The sequence below is a fragment of the Pezoporus occidentalis genome, unplaced genomic scaffold, assembly GCF_034315485.1.
Source record: "Pezoporus occidentalis ecotype Australia unplaced genomic scaffold, CSIRO_AGI_Poc_V1 ctg140, whole genome shotgun sequence".
In the NCBI taxonomy this organism is placed as follows: Eukaryota; Metazoa; Chordata; class Aves; order Psittaciformes; family Psittacidae; genus Pezoporus; species Pezoporus occidentalis.
In genome coordinates, this window is record NW_026913210.1 from 1,950,382 (window position 1) to 1,968,422 (window position 18,041).

An 18,041-nucleotide genomic window follows, 5' to 3' on the forward strand; every position below is an offset into this window, starting at 1 on the left:
CTCCCTCAGGAAAAAAAAGGAGTATATCGCAGTCAGTGGTCTGTAAATGCATAAACTCTGTAATCTTTTGCCTATAAAGGTACTCTCTTGCTCATTATTCTCCTCTCACAGGGAGATGAGAGGAGTACGGCAAACTCATTTCCAATTTACTTCTCATTCAAAAGGCAGAAAACCACATGTAGGTCATCATCCATGTGCTTGCCAGAAAATGGCTCAGGACATTGCATTTCAAATCAAATTGAGATTCTGTGTTTCCATGAGGGAGAATGCAGCTAGAGATGAAAAACAAAGAAACCAAAAACCCAACCAGAAACATCATTATCAGCAGATGGAAAGACTGGGTTAATAATTTATTGGATTTTCCTTTGTGTGTCTGGATTTTTTTGGACACAGCTGGAAAAACACTTCCCCCCCCCCCCCCCCCCCCCCCCAGCCGGTTTTACCCGGTAAAACAGAGTTGCCATCACAACCCATTATTTCTGAAGTGAGGGTGGAAAAGTAGCTGCAACAGCACCAGAGGAACAGCAGATTTGGAGATAAGGTGCAGACTAGAAAAAAACTGGGCACATGTAAAGAGGGTAATCTTTCTCTATTATTTCTTATGGAGAGACAGATAGGACTACTAAAGCATTATAGTAATGCCCAGAGTGACAGGCACAGCAGGGAGTGGGTTAGTGCACACACGGGCTAGTTGGCTGGCATTGCTATGAGGAGGGATATGCTGCAGTATCATCGTTCTTCACATGGCGCTTTCCAGGATGAGTTAGCCTCACACCCAAAGCTCCTGGAATCTTCCCTTTTAGGGGTTAACAGACTCTTACATTGCTCCTTCCCTCACTGACAATCCTCTAGAGTCTTGCCATGCCCAGAACTCCAGGAAACATAATTTTTCCATATGCTTAATCTCTTGCCTCCAGAGATTTCACATCATTTCACTCCCTCCCCCATCTGACAAGTTCCCTGTGAGGAAAGGAAATAACCAACATTCCCTGCATGGGAGCCCTGTAACTGCCCAAAATTAGATCATTTAATGGGATATTTCAGAGGCTTGTTATTCCACCCATCAGACTTCAGGGATCTGTGATTTGACATTTCCCTCCAAAAAAAAGCCAGAGACTTCAAAGTACAAGTGCCTCCCCAAACCTGCTGAATTTCCCTGCTTTGGCAGGTTCATGGTTACCTCCTGGGTCTCTGCTGTCACATCCTCTCTTAATCTTAACCTTTGTCCTTATCCATCTCTAGCAAATCTCTCTTTAGCAAAGTGCTGCAGGACCCTGAAATCAGTCCATCAGCAGTGAGTACCATTATCTTGATTAGGCCACCAGTGACAGCCAGGATCACCATACCCTCCGCAGCAAACAGCCACAGCTCCTGGGAGTTTATGCAGAACTGATGAGCCCACAGCACGGACAGGTCATATAATCTTTTCTTGCCAACTCTCTGCAAGTGGAATCCCCATGCAGCATTCACAGTGTCACCCAGGGGCCATCCTAAAAGCTCTCCAGAGTGAAGCATACAAGGAGGGGCTGCAGCCAGATTGAAGTTGGTCATGTTCTTCCCAAGCACCTCCAAAAGTGACAGAGAAATTACCAGTTACTGCTGGGCTGCCAAGTCCTATCGAGTTCTGCTCCTGCCGCTTCCCAGCACTAAGGGTGCAACATGGCCATCTCTGTGAGTGGGAGAAAGCCCTGTTTCTGGCATGGAAGCAAGAAACCAGGTCTAGGAATTCAGGATGCTCCAGCAACAGGAACTCTAACAGTGAAGGCAAGAGAAAGCATATGGCAGTTGCCAAGAGGCAGGAGCTCAGTGTTGTTTCTGTGGCTGGATCTGTGCTAATGAGGGAGGTTTCTAGGGATCAAATCACCAAGCCTCCTTCCCTTCCCCCAGCTTGCCACATAATGGATAGAGGTGAAAATCACAGGTTGATTTATTTGCAATATCACCTATATGGCAAGGGGGGATTTGGACTTTGGGAGTATATGAGGGAAGGGGGGGTTCATTGCCTTCTAACACAGAGCATTCATTATACCAGCATCATCAGCCTCACAAGTCAATCTGACACACACACACAGCTCCTCAGCTCTGTCCCAGAGATACAGTGCCTAGCAAAAAAGCAGAGCAAGAATGTAAGGAAAGGGAGACCTTCCTCTCTCAGACTGAAGCACACAGCCACATGGTCATCAAGTCAACAGTGCTTTGTTGAATCAGATTGATCAATAAAAGGCCATCTCAAAATAAGTCTGCAAAACCTCTGCCTAAGAGTACTATCAGGGGTCTTCCCCTCAGTGCCCCATCTGCCTTAGTGATTCCTCTGCTGTTCCTGCCTTGTGCCTGGGTATGGTAACCAGACGGACTCACTAGCAAACTAATTTATTTAGACTAACAACCTCAAGAAGTGTTTTGCATAAACACTAAGGTGAAGGGAGCACACTGTTTTAAGCTTAACAGAAATGCTCCAGGTAGTCTTTTTCCCCTCCTGAATAAATACGTGATTCTACAGAATGGTGTCCTTTCTAGGGAAACCTTAGCCAGTCTCCATAAATCATCCCAGTCTTGACCTCCAGAAGGACATGCCAAATACTGGAACTGTATGGTATGCTGTAATGAAAGGAAGCATATATTTCAAGCCAAGAAACTGTGGCTTTGTGGTTTTGGCTTCCTTAGACACTGGCATCTCCCTGTAAAGTCCCCCTGTACCTTTTTCCCCTTTTCATGTGTGTCTTCTTTCTCCTGCCACAGATGGTTCCGACAGGATTGAGCTACACACAAATAACCTTCTATGGGTATGTCACTAAGAAAAGACAGACTAGGGATAGCGTGAGCCCTCTCCAGAAGGAAACAGGAAACCTGTCTACCCTGGATTTGGAGAAGGCTGAGGTTCTTAATGACTTCTTTGCTTCAGTCTTCACTGGCAAATGCTCTGACCACACAGCTCAAGTCTTGGAGGGCAGATGCAGGGACTGTAAGAATGAAGACCCACTGTAGGAGAGGATCTGGTCTGAGATCATCTTAGGAACCTGAATGTGCACAAGTCCATGGGACCTGATGAAATCCATCTGCAGGTCCTGAAGGAGCTGACAAATGAAGTTGCTAAGCTGCTGTCTATATGATATTTGAAAAATCATGGCAGTCAGGTGAAGTTCCCAACGACTGGAAGAAGGGTAACATAACCCCCATTCTCAAGAAGGGGAAAATGGATGACCCAGGGAATTACAGACCAGTCAGTCTCACCTCTGTGCCTGGCAAAATCTTGGAGCAGATTCTCCTGGATGGCATGCTAAGGCACATGAAAAACAACAAGGTGCTTGGTGACAGCCAGCATGGCTTCACTAAGGGGAAATCATGAACATGAGCCAACTTCAGTGTGCGCTTGCAGCCCAGAAGGCCAACCGTATCCTGGGCTGCATCAAAAGGAGTGTGACCAGCAGGTCCAAGGAGGTGATCCTGCCCCTCTACTCTGCTCTCGTGAGACCTCACCTGGAGTATTGTGTGCAGTTCTGGTGTCCCCAACATAAAAAGGACATGGAACTGTTGGAACAAGTCCAGAGGAGGCCACGAGGATGATCAGGGGACTGGAGCACCTCCTGTACAAAGACAGGCTGAGAAAGTTGGGGCTGTTCAGCCTGGAGGAGAGAAGGCTGCGTGGAGACCTCATAGCAGCCTTCCAGTATCTGAAGGGGGCCTACAAGGATGCTGGAGAGGGACTCTTCATCAGGGACTGTAGTGGTAGGACAAGTGGTAATGGGTTCAAACTTAAACAGGGGAAGTTCAGGTTAGATGTAAGGAAGAAGTTTTTTACTGTGAGGGTGATGAGGCACTGGAATGGGTTGCCCAGAGTAGTGATAAATGCTCCATCCCTGGCAGTGTTTAAGTCCAGGTTGGACAGAGCCTTGGGTGACATGGTTTAGTGTGAGGTGTCTCTGCCCATGGTAAGGGGGTTAGAACTAGATGATCTAAAGGTCCTTTCCAACCCAAACCATTCTGTGATTCTATACTAAGCCAGTAAGAGGTGAACAGAGGAGGATTGGTGCAGCTACAGCTGTGGCAGCATTGGTGTGCAACAAACAGCCTTCACAGTCAGGCAAATGTAAAGTATGTCACCCCACTGTCCTGCCCAAAATGAGATCATTACAGCTGGCAACTCTGGCACATTCATAGAGCAGTCACTGTCTGGAATGCTGCAGACAAAAAGGGAATCAACACCATTAAAAGTACTAACCAGATCTGCTTCCTCTGCTTGAACAAAGCTGCTGCAACAGGTGCTGACAACAAACAGCTGGAACTGTCTGAGTACATCCTGCTGCAGCAGGGGGACTGGACTAGATGATCTTTCGAGGTCCCTTCCAATCTCTAGCATACTGTGATACTGTGATACTGTGATACATCCATAGCCCTCCCAGCTCTCCCCAGGGTGTGAGCACACATCAGTCACAAATGATGGGTAGAAGGTTAAATGCCAACAGTTAAATACATTTCACTGGGACAGAGCAAGCAGAGCCATTGTGACCAGATCGATGCCAACTTTGGTTGGAATTGGAAGGTCTCTGCAAGCAGGTCTTGCAAGTGTTCTAAGCACAGGAGGACACAGTTCAGTCCTACAGCACAGAACAAGAGCCAAAGCTGAGAAAGAACCAAGCCAGAGGTATTATGTGTCTAACTGGAATGTGACACCAGAAACAGCCACTCTCTTGCTGCAGCACCATGGTAATAGCCATGGTTTGCAGTGTGGAGGGCTGTATTACCCTACAGACATGGGGGGTATGCTCTTTTCTCCCTCTGTAGCTGATTTCCTGGGCAGCCTGCCACACAAGGCAGGTGTGCAGCCTCCTGAGCTAGTATCTGCCTTGAAGGGTCATCTGGGGAGATGGAAAGCCCTATGCGAGCAGGAGCCCTGAGGTGCCTGGGAGGACAGAGCAAGAAGGGAGGCATAGCTCTGCACCAAATAGCAGAGAGTTTGTACCTGGCATTACCCAGTGAAGGTGTGGAGTAGAAAATGGGCTACCAATAGAACACTGCCATCCACTCTTACCATGTAAAACTCCTACAATTCCCTGCTCCTCTCCAAAGCAGGACCCCAGGCCTTTTTCAAACTCATCTTCTCTCTCTCTTCTCTCCCCAGTGTCAGCCTCAGCAGGCATCCTCGAAATTCCCACACCTTGCTGTGTGCCAACCCACTTCCTCACAACCAGCCTCACCTCTTGCTTTTCACAGTTCTGGCCTTCTGCAGCACTCAAACCCAGACCCCAGCACAGGATCTGTCAGTTCTCCTGCCATATACTGCAGCTGCTCCCTGGGAAAGAGTCCCAGCCCCATGGCCACACATCCCAGTGTTGTGCTTCCTACCTCCCCAGAAATCATTTATCGCCTTATTAATACTCCTTCCCCAGCTAATTGTTTATTCCCATCCTGCCTTTGGCCTGGAACAACCCTCAATCAATGAGATGGGCACACAGACTAAACATTCAGCATCACTTGTAGCAGCGGGAAAGCTTAGGAAGTTCCCACCCACCCCACTCTCATTCCTGCCCACCATCTGGAAGTTGTGCCAAATGCCACATCTAGCCAGGCCCACCCTGTGCAGACAGAATGCTCTAGGCAAGAAGCATCATTTTCCATTTCAGCTTTTTTTTTTTTTTACAGTTTTTCCCCCAAAGAAATTGCTGCTATCACTTTTGCCCCCACCAGCCTTTACCTCAGCCTTATTTTTCCATCAGCAACTGGATAAAACAGCTCCTGCTTGCTCCTGTGCTATATACCTTGGCATTAGTTTTCACCATTTCCATACATCTTCCTGCCTGCTTTAGGTAACTGTACTAAAAACCAGGCTAGCAGGCTATATAGCATCCATCTCTTTTCTCCCCCTTACTTCTAGGAAATCCTCAAGAGGAATGCAGAAGCCATGAAACTGACAATACAATACTCTAGCATGGAGATCCCATCTCCTGCAAAGCTGGTTTTATCTAAACAGCCAAGGGCATTGGTGGGAATTGCCTGTCATTTCTCACACCCTATCAGTCACCATCTCCCATGTGGATCCAGCATCTACAGGTGAACTGTGTGCTGCTGTGTGTACTGATGTGCTGCTTCTGAGTCCCACAAATCCAAAAATCCTTCTTTATTCTGTTTCCAAAAGCTTGATGTTTTTTCCGTCAGCATCATACTGATTTTTTACAACTCCATCAAACCAGCTTTACAGCTCTGGAGCTATCTCAAGGTCAAATCCAAGTCCATATTCAGCCCAAAGGGGAAAAGCCACTCAGTCTCACGAGGTTACGATCCTCCACAGTTCTTTTCTATTTACATTTTTAAATGAGGATGGTAGGCTTTTGATAGCTGGTCCTGAAGCAACATGCTGCTTTCTGCCTTTCCTTGATGTCAGGAAGACTTGTCTCCAGGCTTGAAGAGCTTGCTGGATTCCTATTTCCTGAGAAAGGCAGAAGATGATGAGGAATGTACAGTGATGAAGTGATAACTATCTGAGACAATTGTGGGAGATACGAGGTTTGTTCAAAGCCTGCTGGAGGGGGTGGAAAGCTATCACTGACTGCTTTAGCCTTTGGAGTTCCCTTGGTTCTAAAAGCGTTAGGTTCTTCCCAAACTTTGGATTTCCAATGGCTGTCTTAGATGTAAATTTTTAGTCTGATTTTGATTCTGCTAAGCACACTCAACTTTTATTGTTTTAAGCAGTAGTGGCAGTTGGCTGTGCTCAGGATAAGGCTGTTGTGCAAGTAATTTCAAATGCAGGACAAACAATTCTTAATTATAGCTTTCCATGCTGACAGACTTCTCTGAAGACCAGGATGCACACTCATGAGTTAATCCTCCTACACCTCCTGTCAAAAAGGCAAACCCTAGCAATCTGACTTCTCAGGCAAAACAACCAAGGTAGAGAAGCTAAATGACATGATCAAGGCACAGATGCAAGTGAGTGTTACAGTCAATATGAGAAAACTGCTCTTTGCTTGGCAATAAACCAGATGTCTTTCAGTTTGGCACCTCTCAGTCCCTATTAAACACATGGTTCAGTCCCACTGAAGACAGTCACTTACATGAAATAAGGCAAGCACACACTGGTTTATAAAACTGGACCCCAAATATGCCAGTTTCTCATTCACATTTTTAGGTGCTGGTCAACCACAGTGCAGAAGCATGAGCTCCAGTGCATTTACCACATCCACAATCCCCAGCTGCCTCAGGAACAAGATTTGCTGAACTGAGTCCTCAAGGAGGGACTGCATTTCTCCACATTGCCTGAGCTTGAGCTGTTGGAACTGGGTGGAAAAGAATGATATTCTGAGCACTCAGGTTTGTCCCTCCTTCCTCTTGTTTGAATGGGGAGCACCTTTCAGTCAGTGACCTCAGGTTAATAAACCTGACTCACATCTTGGATTTGAGGGGATTGTCTGAATTGGATGAGAGAGTTTTGTCTGTTTTTGCAAGTCAGTGTTTGTCAATGTGTTAGCAGCTCACCTGATACCAACAGATGACTGGTTTTTGTAGGTAAAATACTAAGGTTCAGCTTTTCCAAAGAAAATCAGTTCTTCATGCAGCAGTTCCTTAAACACACCCATGGGAAGCAGACAGATTTGCACCCTAGGTTAGTACAGCCAAGAGAACAATGGAAAACCTTTCTACTTGCAATAATGGGTATGTGATTATAGCTAAAATGACTTGCTTCAATAGTGGACTTGCTTAAATAATAGCTTTGATCTCAAATGAAAACAAATACTGCTGGTTTATGATGACACAAAACTACCGTATCATCTGGTGGTATGACAGGAATCCTTTGTGCATTTCCTGCATCCTCCCTGCATTTCTTGCAGGGAATGCATTTTTGGAATGCAATGTGAACATTGCAAAGGCAATCGCTGCATCTCAAGCCATACAGCTGCACTTGATGCACCCTGAGGATTTGCAGGTACCTTGACCAAGACCTTGTCTTCTGGATATAAAACATTCAGACACATGGAAAGAAGCATTGTGCTGTGTGCACTGAGGTAACCTTGCAAAAAGAGATTGCCAAAGGTCCTCTCTTTTTTGATCTTTAGAAAGCCATGTTTGAATTCAATAAAGCCATGACATCTATAGGATCCAAGGAATACCTTACAAGAATTGGCAGTGGTTGGGCGTAGATTCCAGCAATTTACTTTGGCCAGTGTGTGTGTGGCTGGAGGTGCAGTAGAGGAAGGTAGTAGAAGTGAACAGATTAACTTAATTGATCTTAATGGCCACCACAAGCATGGGTTCTCCTATACTTCAAAGCCTGTAGAAGGTCTGGGTGATGCTAGTGTGTGTGCCACAAAACCTGTTGCCTATGACTAATGAATCTCAAGCTACCAAGATCTTTTCTAAAGATGTCGAGACAAAACACCAGTCAGAAATGCCCCATGTGGACTGGAGTCATACTTACGGTGGCACTATGTAATTCAAATGATATTGCAGTGACAGACTGGAAAACTATGGGGAAAACTCATATCCTTGGACTGCAGAATGAAAGCCATTCTTAAGAGAAACATGGTGGAATGCTTACAAAGACCAGAGCGTATTGCAGTAAATAAGGTACAGTACAGACCACCCAAAACTATTAATATAACTACTGTTTACCCTGTGGGAGAGATCAAATGTATAAAATGGTTTCTAAGAATTGCTCCTTACACAAAAAATGCCCAGTTCAATCCCAGTGATGTTTTCTTAAAAGCCAATGTTTTGCTCCAAATCACAGCACAAGGAGGCTAATAAAGGTGTTCTGGAAGGCAATACTTTGTACTGAGATTCTGATATTCCCCCTTGCCCTATCTTTCAACCCACCACCTTAGCTTCTCCCTCTAGTCCCAAAAGAAGGCACCACCACAGACAGGGACCAACCCCAATCCTTTTGAACTCAGTCCCATCCTTCAGCCACAAAGGTATCCTCATCTCCTGTGCCCACTTTCTGCTGAAGCAGTACTGGGAACAGTGCTGAACTGCATGAATGAGGATTCAATCAGACCCACTGGGGCAGGGATTTTTTACCCTATGTGTCCCCTCAAGGACTTGGCTAGATATGGCCCCTGGGCTTTTGAGGTGCAGGCTTTGTCTTGGGAGCCTGACTTGACAAACTTACAGGCAGAAACAATTTGATTAAACAGTGCTTTAGCCTTGTTTTCTAAGAAAACAAGAGCTTACAGGGTTACGCTACCTTTTATCTGTTTGTTCATCTGTCTGCTTCCCGTAGTATTGTTTGAACCTGTTAGCTAATTTAAAACAGAAGCAGGACAGAGGTCTCAGGAAAAATAAGGTTAATGGAAATCAGCAATTTATTATTGCTAGTTCCAAGGGAGAGACATGGAGAAGCACACCCATTTGGGCAGCTGTCAGCATTGGCAAGTGGTCCACTCATCTAGGCACTTTTTTTGCCTGCCAGAGGTATCCACCAGGACACAAATGGGAGATGGTAAATGCTGATAGGAGTGCATGAAGTAGGGTAAAAGAGTGAATCTGTAGGAATGGAGACTTCACATTGTGTTTTCTTGTCACCATGGGTAGAAGTTCCTTGTGATTCATATGCCCTGCTAGCAGGCAAACAAGTCCGTGGTTTTCTTGGTGATTCAATACCAACAACACAGCCAGTTCCTATGAGATTCTGCCAGCTCTAACTAGAGGACTCTATTTTCTTTGCTGGCAGAAGGAAGAGCTCCTGGTTACCAACGGTCAAGTCTTTGGTAAGCACTGAGACTCAACATCACAGAGAGCGTAATGAGGAAAACAGCCAGACCAGGTTATGCCATGGCATTCATCCTTTCACAAGTCTCTGCCAATCTCAGCAACAATTTCTTCATGGCATATAGGAGGCACAGCTGCATTGCAGTATTTAATCCTGAGGCATCCATGGTTGTTTCAGGAAGTCATTCAAAACATAGAAGGCTCACATAGGTTTTCAGCGGCAAAGGACTGGCTCTTGGCAGTAGCTGCTTGTTATCAAAATACTGTAAAAATTTCAGGGTATAAATAGGGCTTACTTTCTCTCAGAAATTGACATTATCTTAGACAAGGTGTCTGGAGAAAAGACAAAAATGTCCCAACCTTTTTTAATCAGAAAGGAAAAGGCTACAAGCCATCTAGCATTTCTGAACTTGATGGCAATTAGGAGGGATGGTAATGCATGAGTACAACATTACTCAGCATTTGATCAAAGTGTTGACGTTTTACAAAATGCTATTTTTACTGGTTTTGCCACCAGCATGTTAAATCATCCCTCAGAACAGAGGGCAGAGCTCTGCCAAATCCCTGCTGGCTGTAGACCGAGGGGTTTCTTTAGATTGTGTTCCTATTGCTCTTTCACACTGCATGGACCCTGCATGTCTCATGTTACTCTGTGGTCCATATTTCACAGGTTATAAATGCTAATGTAGCCCATAACAGCTGTGTGAATGCATCACCATATCTATTACTTCCAGGCCTGGGTATCCCACTTTCTCCCAGGCAAACTTTTGAAATGTTTCACTGTCTTAACAAGTGGAAAACATCTAATCTAAATTTCCCTTCCTGTAATTTCAGCCTGCTGCTTCTATCTTATCCACAATGGACAGAAAGAAGAGATTACACCTTTCTCTCCTGAAGCACTCTTGTAATTACATGAAAAGGGATCATATGACCCCTGAGTCACCTCTCCTCTAAGTTAAACCAACCCTGGCTTTTGTTCAGCATTCCTTGTAAGTCCTGCTGCCTGTGTCACTTGTTTGTACTGAGATAGGCCTGCCTGCTGGATAAAGCAAAAATGCAGCAGCCTGCCTTCTCATCAGAGCTGAGCTGTGGTTACTGCAGCTACCTGTCTCCAAGCATGAAGAAAATGTTCCTGGCTTATAGGCCACAACTTTTTGGGCCACAGACCTAGAAATACCTAGCTCTCCTGCTGCCAGTCTGTCCAGACCTAGGCAAACTGAACCCCAATTTATAGCTCCTTCATTTGACAGGCAGGTCTAGAAATAACAATTTGCTTAACTTAGACACAGCACAAACAAGGTAATGTGAAGTTGCAGATTGTACAGATGTGGTAAAATCTGGTGGGGATGCTCACTGTTATGACAGACTTTCATGTGGATAGGTGTTCCCTCTTGAAAGTTATTTTAAAAAAAATTGGTCTGAAATTCTACAGGTGTCTTTAAAAACTCAAAGAATGACGACATCAAACTGCTGTGATACCAGTAGCTTCCAAATAAATGTGGGGACTTCAGAACACCAGGAATCTCATGGGTAAGCATTGCTATTTGAAAGCCCTTCAACTGAACGATTAAACCAATTTGCCTAACGTTGCTGTGACTCACGGGTTTCCTAGTATCAAGCTGTTTGAGCCTGCTGGGAGGATTCTTACTATAGTAAGTGCATTCCTTCTCCCTAGAGGATGATTACAAGTATCAGAATGATTTCTGGTGCAGGCTGGTGTTTTAATATTTTGTATCACTGTGGGAGAGATCCACGTGGAATCACTCAAATGCTTACTGTTACAACTTTTCCTCCAGCCTGGAATTTCATACACAATCAACCTTCCTTCAGCTGTACTGGCCAAGAGACTCTGTACCAAAGCTTCTCATGGAGTTTTACAGGCTTCCTAACTTAAAAAGAGAAGGATTTGGTTTGCTGTGGGTTTAATGCATTAAATTATAAGAGAGAGCTCTCTGCAATTATAATGAGAGAGCACTGATTCAAAGCATTTTCTGGGTCTTCTACACACCCATCTGGACATATTTAACTTGAAGAAATCCAGAAATAGTGAGGGCATTTTAAAAGACACAAATATTGCTTGTTTTTACTCTTTATTGAAAGAATGAGTCCCACATAGGTAAAGGTAAGCAAGCAAAAAGCAGCCTGTATGGGTTTGTTGTTTTTTTTTTTTTTTTGTAAAAGGGGGTGGGCACTGTTGTAAATCACAGTCTCAAGCCCACATGCAAACATTCTTCACACTGCACGTCTACTTAATTCATATCTTTCTACCTGGAGTTTATTCAGGCACTACAGCCACTCGTGTGGTAGCAGGAGTGCTGAAGTGTATCTCACAGTTCTTGTTCCCTAGTACCACTCTAGGGATTTGCTCTGAGGAGCATAGTGGCAGAACTTGTCTGTTCTGCTCCCAGCCTCCACCTTCTTAGCCCTTGCTTTATTTAACTGAGCTATACCCTGCTCAGCCCGTTCAACCTGTGTTAACCATAGCTCACCCATAGGTAGATGAAGTAGTCCAGCCTTCAGCTGTGCTCACTGTACCAGGATTCAGCTTGGAAGGACAGAGAGGGTGGTGACACCATGCTGGACAGATGCAGAGGTAGCTGACAAGTACTACTGGAAATATCCCTTGTGCGACTAGCCCAGACCTGCAGCTCTTCTGAACTGTGGCAAGAGAAACTGTGTAACAGAGGAGCTTCTCTTGCAATGCCAAGAAAAGCAAGTTTTCTAGGGCTTGAGGGAAGAGCAACTAAGGCAGAAACAGAGGCCTATTATTGGTTCTCATTTCAATGCAATTCCAGGCAAAGGAAGCCATGAAAGAGGGTATTTACAGAGGCTGGAAGAAGGAACAACTTTTCAAGGCAAGTGGGACAAGACTGTTTTTCTACAGGAAAGAGATGTTTATCTAAGCAATGCATCAATAATTAGGAGATTGTTTAGAAATCTCAGTCATTATTTTGGGCTTTTCATTGATGAAAAATCCTCCAGGACTTAATACCAAACTCAAGAACTGAATTAGGGCAGAGGAGCTTGCTCACAACATGAGACATGCTGCCTCTAACCCGAGGGAGGCCAAGCACAGTCATCATGGAGTTCCTTTCATTAACACAGCCATTGAGACTTTTGCTGTAGGCTGTGTGGGTCAATGTTGTAAGCAGTATTACTGGTACTACAGTGGGTTACAGATAAAGAGATAAAGAAGAAAATACCTAGAAATTACGTGTTTAACACATGCCAGCATTGATGGTTCTCCACCCTGGGTAATGAAGCTCACGGTAAATCAGCAGTGCTCATTGGGATCCATCAGCATCCACACTGGGATCAGGCTTAACCAGGCTGCATGGGGAAAAGAGGTAAGCCAGTCAGCTGGGGCATCCCACTGGCACAAGCACAGCAGGAAGACAACATGAGGGGATGGGATGCTCTTTTCTGAGAGCGGCCTGATTGTATTAATCTTTGATCCAAGGTGGGTGAGGCTAAGAGAACTCAACCAAGAAAGGAAAGTGATCCCTATTAGCCTGCCCCCTGCCCCCCCCCCCCTTATGCCTGCCCAGGACCATGTGTTTTCTCCACCTCTGGTCTGGGCCTGGAATGGGACTGCAAGGTAAGAAGGTGCTCTTCCCACATAGCAGTCTTGTGTTGGACTACATCTTCCTTCATACAAACCTGATGCAACACGTGCTTTTGTTTATCTCCTTTATCACATAAGGCTCAGACAGATTAGGATGTACAGTATTGTTCCATCCTCATCTGAAATCATTCTGGATTTCTCAAAGTTAAGTATGTCCAGGTCTGTGTGTAGAAGACCCAGAAAATACCAACCCAAGGAATAATGGGTTGACTCTGAAATATTGACCTCTGCCATCTGGCTTTACCTGCTTTCAGACTAGAGAAGCTAGAGCCAGCCTTAAAGCAACATTTAGCTCTCATCTTACACTCACTTCTCTGCAAGCAAATCTGGGTTCAGAACACAAGTGCAACGTTGCCTAAATCCTAGAGAAAATCTCACTCTGCACCTCCAGAAGACAGTTTATTGTATACAGAAAAGAGAAGCAAGTAAGAGAAGGCCATAGCACAATTCAATTTAGGAAAGAAGATCTGGGTGTTTTATCAGCATCCTTTCAGGTCTTAATTTTATTGGGGAAAATGCTAATTGCGCTAATTAGTACCTGTGAAGTGCAAAGTCAACCCAGCTAGGTCTTCCTTTTGTAAACCTTCATTCGCATACTGACATTGCCTCCTTTCCATGCTCTTTGTAGCACAGACCTCCCAGTTCTCAGATTCATCATGCTTGAAATACCCACAGTGGCAGAAGCTACCTTATGTCACCCCATCTGTGAAAAAACACAAGCAGAACATTCGGATTTTTTGCCTAATTATCTAAAAAGGGATTGACTAAAAGGAATATTTCACTCTCCAATTTTAAAAATATCATTCACAAAGCCCAAGTAGCTATTCTGTAAGGAACAACTGCAATTGCAATGGCCATTAATACAGTATTTAAATACTTTAAGTACAGTATTTATGGCCTGATGATAGAAAAGATTTTTTTTTCTTTTCTAATTAGAGGTTTTACAATAAAACCATTTTACTATACAAAAATTCTTGGAGGATTTTATTTTTAACACATTTGTTCTGCCTGAATTATTAAACCATTACAGATTTTCCAGGGGAAAAAAAAAAAAAAAAAGTCTATTCACTAAGCTTCTGAGAAACAGGTCTTCTAAAAAAAGGATAGGAAACATATGTTGACTATTTTCTTTTGAACAGAATTCAAATGGACATTGTGTCCTGCTACTTGTCCTTGCTATAGCTGTTTCCAAGAGGAGTGGGGAATGTTTCAATACAGTACAATTTATCTCCTCCTAGTGCTGATACAAGCAATGACACAAGGCTTTTAAAAATCAAGCAGTATGAAGCAGCTCTCTAATTCCCTTTCAGATAGCCATAAGTGCCTGCTCTGCCCTTTATCATCTTGCTGTGCAGCTCTGAAAGGCTGCAATCGCTCAGCCAGTCCAGGACAGCTGATGGACCCGACCTTGGCCTGGTCAGGGGCTGTGCCAAACGTCAGCGTGTATTTGGCTGCGGAGCTGATAAACCCAGAGCAGACAGCACAGAGAGATAAAGCACTATGATGCTCTCACACTGCCTTCTCCAGCAAAGCAAAAACAGGAAGCCAGCTTTCTCTGCTCATCGCCTGGTAGGGCACCCCAGCATGGCTCTTGTTCAAGCAGCATATCCTAAAGCCCTGGGTACAAATAACTCTAGTGTGCCTCTTACCACTGGCAAACATCGAGCTGACACTGGGTTTTGTAGGCATTCTCATCAGTGCCACACAATAAATATTTATGTACAGTGCAGATTGTTTTCATGAGATGAGGAATGCAAGCTGTTTAGGAAAAACAGGGAAGAAAATACTGACTTTGATAAGATGTTATTCAGATTTTCATATGGCACACGTGAGAATGGAAACCAGAGGATATTTCCATGTTCTTGTGTACTGGGAACATACCACTAAGATGCATTATATTCAGGAATGTTGCCTTGTGTGCAAACCAGAAAACTACTTGTTGTTTGCTCACTCAGCAGCAAAACTAGCGAGAGGAAGGGCAGCACTCAGCACGAGAGATCTGTGAAAACAACAGTGGAAGCCCCATGTGTTACACCTACACTAGACAAGCTGTTTGCACACCTTTCTCAAGCTTAACCAACAGTGCTGCACTACACAATGGAAAACCTACTGCCACTCAATGTCAGTGGTGAGTTACACCTTGCTGTACTTTTGAAAGCAGACTTTCTAAGGAAGAAATATAAGATGAAGGATTTATGAAGAACTAGAAGGAAATTTCCTTGTTTACCCCTCATGCAATAGGAAACTGAAAGCTGTGATTCACAAATGGAACACACCCCCTTAGCAAAGAAGCATGTGCTTTCTGTTTTCCTAAAGCTCTAAGTAACTTTCTCTGTGTTTAAGCAAACATCAAAACCGATGTTTAAGCTACTCTTGCAAGCATGAGGTCTTCTGGTACAGATGGTTGCTTTCCTTTCATTATCACCATCTCTAATACAAAGGAAATAAAAAATCCTACCCAGTGCTTGCCCATGTTCATAAGTCATACACAGATCAGAATAAAAGGGTTTCCTCTTCCATGTGAAAATGCAAATGCATGAAAATGCAGGGAGTACCACACATAAATTCACTAACACACACAAATCACCTTCTTGCATTTTGCCTCCATGAAGCTTTGTATCAATAATAAAAGTTTTTGATAAACCATTTCAATTGAAGCAGCTCTGGCAGTCACAGCTTCATAAACTGAGAATTTAATTTCATTCACCAACTCAGTACCAAAATTAAAACTTCCCATCAAAAAGCATTTGTGACAGATACTATCTAATATTATTTCTTCTATAAGATGAATACTGCCATTCCCTGATGTCCAATACCATCTGTGAGTTGTGAAATTTATGTCTATGAAGCACAGCTTCTGTTCACCATCCTGTGCCACTGCTAGTGGCAGGTTGGAGGTATCATCCTCTCTGCTCCTGGCTTTCTCACATCCATGTAGAAAGAAGGATATACTCCTGGGCTTCCAGAAGAACCTGAATGAGAAAATACCAGCAGGTATTGTGAATACAAGTTCCAGGCAAAAATCCAGAGCTGAAAGAACAGCCTTCTCCACAAATCTTATCCTGGCCATTTCCTTTCCAACTCAGTTTTCTCAAATATATTTGCTGCATGAAAACAGTTGCTGAAATGTTTCAGGGAATCATTTCATGCCTTGACTGAGTTCCAGTGCAACCTGATGTACGTTTTAGTTCTGCCCTGTATAGAAGTTTTATGCTCAAATATGAAAAACCCATTCACCTTTCTCTTACCTCACCACACAAAAGAAATAGCAAATCAAAGCTTCTTCCCGGCTTCTTCTCAGATTCTTCTCTAACAAGAACAAACCCTGCTTTTTATGAGTATTCGACTCAAATCCTGTTTTGTGTGACCATTCCTGATGAGAAAGCAGACACAAGAAAAGTTCAAAGAATAAAAATAAAAGCTTTCAAAGACGCGAAGGAGTATTTCAGCACAATATGGCCGTGAACAACATTACTTCATACAAATAATGAGATAAATAGAGGACAAACTTAAATATTCTGGACTTTGTCATCTCATTCCCTTCCTTCAGCTCAAATACAGTTTGTTCATAAGTGAAAACAACCCCATGTTAAACCAATCTTAAACCAGCAGAAACTGCATTAGTAATCACACTTCATGTGTGCTTCTGCTTTAGAAACAATGAGAGTCATTTGTCATACTGCAAAAACACTTTAGCATGTATTATGCTCAGTTCTTATGAAATAAAAAATCTTACCAAGAATACCACTTGCTAATAAATGTGTAACACATATGCTGTGCAGTCGCTTCATTCTTACCATGCCAACTCTTTTAATATGCTTGTTAGAACTACTCCTTCTATCTCATTTAAATTTAGACAATCTTTCTTCCTGGGCTTGTCTTTAACAAACAAAAAAATTGCCCATAATTGAGAGAAAAAGCATGAAAGCTCCACAAGCACGAATCTGTCACTTCTCTCCTCCCCTTAATTCCATGCAGAGGCCATCAAAATCAATTACTGAGCATGCAGAAGGAATATGATGCCCCTGTTAAGAGGAATCATGAAAGATATTGCCATATTAATTTAGATAGTCTTCCATAACACATCCTTCGCTAGGAGCTGCTTTGTCTCCCACGAGTAAAACACTGGATGCACCAACACCAACAGAAATTTTACCTTTACATTTGTTCTTGTCAATACTTAATTCCACAAAGTCACACAGTTTCAGCCATCACAAAATCCCACCCCTGGGTAACGATGTGGGAGTAAGAACTACACAGTTGGGCATACAGCTGCAATGGGGTGACAGTAATCCCTGGTGCAAAACCTGGGTTTACCAAAACAAGCTACAGAAAAAAGCCACAGGGCTTTCTTTTGGAGGAGGACTGCACATGGAGGATTTGCATCCATACAATTTGAAGTCTGATCCCACTAGTACTGGAGGGTGGGTAATTTACTGAGTTATTTGCCCCAGGGCAAGCTGTGGGGGACACAGTTCCAGGACTCCCCAATCAATCAGGGTACTTTTTTAATTATAATTCTATATCAGCAATAGTGTGGCCAGCAGGGCCAAGGCAGTGATCATCCCCCTGCACTCGGCACTGGTGAGGCTGTACCTCGAATCCTGTGTTCAGTTCTGGGCCCCTCACTACAAGAGAGACATTGCGGGGCTGGAGTGGGTCCACAGAAGGGCAACAAAGCTGGTGAAGGGTCTGGAGCACAAGAGGAATGGCT

At 43.9% G+C, this 18,041-nt stretch overlaps 1 long non-coding RNA gene across 2 annotated transcripts in view; it reads left to right on the plus strand.

Moving 5' to 3' along the window:
• The window catches only part of LOC134159144 (uncharacterized), a 38,488-nt gene extending 26,632 nt beyond the window's left edge, over window positions 1-11,856 (plus strand). The window contains exon 3 of one of the 2 annotated variants that reach the window (XR_009963048.1): window positions 10,537-11,856. This is a non-coding gene — a long non-coding RNA (uncharacterized LOC134159144). Of the gene's footprint in view, window positions 1-1,257; window positions 3,478-10,536 lie in introns of those variants that run through there. The other variant, XR_009963046.1, reaches the window with a different exon arrangement.
• Window positions 11,857-18,041: the final 6,185 nt, after the last annotated feature.